The sequence below is a fragment of the Lathyrus oleraceus genome, chromosome 3 (genome assembly GCF_024323335.1).
Source record: "Lathyrus oleraceus cultivar Zhongwan6 chromosome 3, CAAS_Psat_ZW6_1.0, whole genome shotgun sequence".
Lineage (NCBI taxonomy): Eukaryota > Viridiplantae > Streptophyta > Magnoliopsida > Fabales > Fabaceae > Lathyrus > Lathyrus oleraceus.
In genome coordinates this window covers 49,225,721-49,231,720 of record NC_066581.1, presented here as the reverse complement: position 1 = coordinate 49,231,720, position 6,000 = coordinate 49,225,721, and positions in this window count along the sequence as shown.

Genomic DNA, 6,000 nt, shown 5'->3' with positions numbered 1-6,000 from the left:
CGTTGTAACAAGAACTTAATGGTATATAATGATTGAATGTTACAGAAATACAATGTTACAAAAAGCTTAAGACCTAGATGATGCTCCTCGATTGGGACAGTTGTTCTTGTTGTGTCCTGGTTGACGACAGATACTACATAATCTTATCATTTTATCTGTGGAATCCATCTTTGTTCTTATACGTGTGCTGTTTGGCCTTCCTTTCTTCTTTCTACGTATCTCGTCATTGTGCCAAACAATATCTCCTTCACATGGAGGCCAGTAATCCTCCATTGGTAGTACTGAGAAGCTTTGAGTATATACATTCATGATGGTGTTGGCCTTGTACACATCAGATAAATGGTTGTAAGCGTCTTGACGAGTATAAGCGCATGCTGCTATGACATGGGAGCAAGGTGTGTGGAAGGCCTGGAATTTTCCAAAATCGCACCAACTTCTGTTTAGTCTAACAGCGTAGGCTAAATTTGGTCTCCCCTCATTGTTGCCCATTGTTTCTTGGACGCTGAAATTTTGTCTATGACAGTCAAAGACTGTTAAAGCGTGTGTGCTAGCTTTGATGCTCTCCTCTTTCATGACCTTCATGCAACACGCACTGAATACTTGCCCGGACATTAACACTGCACTCCATCTTTCACCTCTGGTTGCGAACATAGAAGCCAATCTATAATAGGTTGATCTTACCAAAGTGGTTATCGGCAGATTTCGAATTCCTTTGAAAACCCCGTTCATGCATTCCACAATGTTTGTGGTCATGTGGCCCCATCGACAACCTCTGTCAAATGCCCTTGTCCACTGCTCTACTGGTATGTTATTTATCCATCTCCATGTGTCTTCATTAGACAGTCTAATTTCATCACGATAATATTGAAATGACGGTTGAGTTAAAGCATACCCAGCATTCACCACCTTCTTGCGAAGATTCTTATCTTTTATAGCACGCATGAAGTTTTGTGCAATGTGTCTGATACAGTAGACATGTGTAGAAGGAGGATCATGCCATCCGTTGTCATGGTTGTTGTAGGAACTCTCAATGGCAGCATGTCTATCAGAAATCAAACAGAGATTGGCTTGTGGAGCCACACGCGTTCTGAGATGTCGAAGAAAGAAACCCCATCCACCAGCCGTTTCACCTTCAACAAGAGCAAAGGCAATGGGAAAGACATTGTTGTTGCCGTCTTGTGCAACCGCCATGAGCAAAGTACCCTTGTATTTTCCGTATAACCAAGTGCCATCAATTTGAATAATAGGTTTGCAGAATGCGAAACCTTTGATGCACGGGTCAAATGCCCAAAAGAGACGGTGAAATATTCTGAAATTCTGGTATCAGATATGAGATGTCGAAGGTAATGTCACGACACTAATATCTGAGTAATGCAAACAGAATAAAGATAGAGAATAGTAATGCAAGATACACAAGCAATTGTTAACCCAGTTCGGTCCAACTCACCTACATCTGGGGGCTACCAAGCCAGGAAGGAAATTCACTAAAATAGAATCAGTTCAAAGACTCTCCGTACACTTCAACAAGTTACAGTCTTTCTCACCTAATCTCTACCCGTGCAATTTCTACCCAAGCACTCTTAGATATGAGAACCCACTCACTTCCCTACAATAACACCTGTGATCTTAAACAACAATCCCTTGAGAAAAGAAAACACTTTTCAATAACACACACTTGATTTTACTTCACAGTTTCAATCAAGTAGACACACTCTTGATCTTGCTTAACAGCTTTGATCAAGAAGACACACTCTTGATCTTGCTTCACAACTTTGACCAAGAAGACACACACTTGATCTTGCTTCACAGCTTTGGACACACTCTTGCTTAACAGCTTTAGAGTGACAAATTACAACCACAAATTAGTCCAATTCAATCATCAAAAGATGACTTGAATGGCTTACAAGTCTCACGACTAAACAAACACAAACCCTAGCTCTCTCTCTATATATTTCGCTCAGTATTGGTTGTGTTGTAAAACAGGTTTTCTAAGTCCCTTTTTATAGAAGCTTTCAGCTGGGCTTGGACATCTTGAAAACCCTAAATCTATTTTCCAATTAAATCTTCCCATGACAGCTGGTTAGATCTCCTTGGAAAATAAGTAAATCAGGTTGTAATTAATGATTGAATGCGCCTGCAAATCAGATCTTCAATCAAACATAGATTGCCATTAATTGTGCAATCACAAAACACCAGACATTCCTACTGAATGTTCTGTGTACAGGATGTCATGACATCGGGTCTGACATCCTGGAACAATCCTGCATAATTCCATAATTCCATTATTAATTTCCAGCAGGTACAACCATATCAGATGCCATGACATTGTGTATGACATACTGAAACAATCCTGCATGATCATGTCTTTCTTTTAAACTCCAGCAGGTACACACATATCAGATGCCATGACCTTGTGTATGACATTCTGAAACTATCCTGTATGATTATGTCTCTTAAGCTCCAGCAGGTACATAGGATATCTCATGTTAAGACATCACACATAACATCTTGTGAACACTATTTGTTTTACCAAAATTGTTGCCAACACTTAGAACCAACAAACTCCCCCTTTGGCAAATTTTGGCTAAAACATATATCTGTCCTTTTTGTTCACAAGAAAACTATCAGCAGTTAAACAACAGCAGAAGCAAATACAATTACTAGTTATAGCTACTAGTAATACACATATGCGCAAGGGTACTTCTCCTCCCCCTAAATCTGTGCAACACAAACAGAATTACTAGTTATGGATGCAACTAGTAAGACACACAAATGCACAAGGGTACTATTTCTCCCCCTAAATCTGTGCATTCATCTCCATGAAAATAACAGCTACTGAACCACAGCACCTGTACCAGCCAGAATGTCATTCTGACATCTGCTTCAACATCAACACCTGTGCACCACATCAGACATCCCCTTTGACATCTGTAAACAAAACAACATTCTGTTCTAACACATGTGCACTTCCTTCAATAATAGTTGTCCTTCTGTCCAGCCACATACATCTCCTCACAGCTCCAGCTCCACATAAACACTTCTCCCCCTTTTTAGTCAAAATTGACCAAAGGTGACCAATTAGACAAAATAAATGTCAATTAGCCTAGCAGAGAATGTCAGATCAGATGTTAAAAACATAATTGTTCAGGAGATACAAACCATCATCATACACAACTGTGATAGCTGAGATAATGAACAAATCCAAGGAACTCATTAAGAGCCCAAAATATTACAAACAGACATCAATGAGGACTGCCACAAATTACACATTTTTCAAAAAACAATAAAACTTCAGCATCAACACCAGAACAGCTTCCAAAACATCAGCACACCTCACACAATCTTCAGTCTTCAACACAATGGGGGGGACCATCAATCAGAGGAAGAAGTATCACCTTCACCTTCAGAGCCTTCAGAGCTTTCAGAGTTGCCACTAGATTGAGCTTTTGACCTCTCTCTTGAGGTATTGACATCTGAATGTTCACCAGCCTTCTCCATTTCTTCCTTTTCTAGGCTCCTAATAAGAACTTCCAGAGCTTCTTTTCTTGCCTTGGCTACCCTTATACCATTATCTAGTTCCTTGCAGGTATCTTTTAGTTGATCAATTAAGCTTCCTTGAGATGCAGCTCCCTTTTGGCAGATGTCATGACAACATCATTGACATGACTTCCCTCAAACAACTTATAATGAATGGATAGTGGGGACTTTCTTCTGCTTGGAATGTCATTTGTATTGAGTATGCCTGGTTGTTGACTCAGGATAATACCACAAATAATGGATGGGAAGGCAATGGGCAGCTTCACAGCATTTGTGGAGGCATGTCTGACAATTTGGTCAAACATAAACTTTCCAAACTCATAGTTAATCCTGGTTCCAATGGCATGAATGATTCTTCCAAGACTAATGGAGATGGTAGAGATATGATTAGTAGGCCCCAATTAGCTGAACCAATCTTGTGCAAGATGGCATATTTGATAGTTAGCTTGCTAGCTGATAGGTGATTCCTACTAGGCCATTCCTTAACTTGGTCAGCTGTAATAATCCTACAGACCTCATTGTCTGTAGTCTCTAGATCCACTCCTCCATAAGTTCCTCTTCCTAGGAACTTGTTGATAATGCTTGGTGAGAATTTCACACATTTACCCCTTACAAAAACTTTGCAAAATTCCCTGCTGCTCCTTTCAGAAATCTCCTCAGGGATATTTACAACAAATTCTTTTACCAACCCCTCATAGCATTGGGGCAGAGCAACCACAGTCTTCATCAATCCAGCATTCTTGATCAAATCTATGACTTCCTTCACCTCAACAACCTCTTTTCCCAGCTCTCTTTCAACCGCTACCCTTCTCTGAATGACAAACTTCCATTTTGCAACACCGTCTTCTAAGTGAAAAGAGATGTTGTCTAAGTGTACAACTGCAGTTTTGCCTGGAGACTTCTTAACAACCTACCTTTTTGCAGGGGAGATGTCTGGGACATCGTCTTCGACATCCTCATCAGAGTTAGAACTCTCACTTTCTTTCCTCTTCTTAACCTCAACCTTGCTCTATGATTTGGAGGGTCCTACACCAGCAGTCTTCTTCCTAGTCCTGGCTGTCATCATTTCAGCCACAATTTTTCCTTTTCTAGTCTTCAATTTCCTAGCAGCACTTGGTTTTACATGGTGAACCAAAGTGTCATCCTCTTCTTCTGAACTCTCTTCCTCCAATTCAATACTATCCTCAGCATTATCAGGAGACATGCTAGCAGGTTTCTTGCTAGGTAAATTTTTTCCAAGAGAACATAATCCCTCAGCAGCTACTTCCTTTTCTGTCTTAGATGATTCATCATCTTTCTCAGCTTGGGTTTCCACCTCAGGAGAGGGGTCCCTTCTGGACAGAGGGGTAAAAATATCCTTGACTGCATGTTCTTCATTCAGGATCCTAGTAACTAGGTTTCTTATGGTACGATCAGTAAAATGCATGTCCTCTTTATTAGGAGATTTTTCAGGAATGTTACCTTGCTTAGTTCCAGCCATGGAAGAGGGCCCTGGGGCGTCACCTGGTATCATACAAAAAGGAGTCACGTCTATCAAATCTTCATCTAGAAACTCCATGGAGGGAGTTCTTGTATGATGAAAGGGTTTTGAACTAGATGATGATGGATGTTGAGACATGTTATTGAACTTTTGAAGGAAATTTCTTTGCCCTAGCAGAGGTTCTCTGAGTAGTTTGATGAAGATGGAAAGAGTTGTGTTCAGGTAGACCGTGCAAATAGCATAGATACTATTTCCAATACTAGGGAATGATTCATTATTAATGTGGCTCTTTCTTTTAATTGGGCAGACAATATTTTTGTTACCTTTTCCACTCCACATTAATTGCCATATTTTCTCAAGAATCTAAGTCCCTAATTTCCCTCTTACATGTTCAAATTGATTATCAATCAAATCCTTGCCAACTTATCAGCTGATTGCATTTCATGCTTTAGAACTATGAATTTATCTTTCACGCATTTCTAATAGAGTGTTGACAGCAAACAAAGTACTTAGTCCAACTGTGTTGACTATGATTTTTGGACATTGTTGCAATATTTAGGTTGTCATAATACAATGTCATGACATCGTGTGTGACATTGTATGCAATTATTAGCAGTTCCATCCAACCCAGTTGAGAACAACTGCTTCCATCTGATATATTCTCATCATAAACACTATTTTCGTCTTTCAAATTTGTAGGAGCAGGTGTCTTTTCACTCTCCATCTCAATCTTTTCAACATTATTCTTGGCACACATAGTCCCTTGTGGCCCAGTTCCAACAGAGCTCTCTCCAATTTCAGACTGCATATAACTAGTCACATGTCCACCTATTTGATCTAACTTCTCAGTTGTTTGGGCCATCATGACCTTTTCTTCTTTGGAAGTGAGGTTAAGTCTGCGCTTCTGGTGTGACATCCTTGTCTGACATTTCCCACAGACTTGTCTCTCATTACTCTTGAGGATTCTTCTAGCAACTATCTTC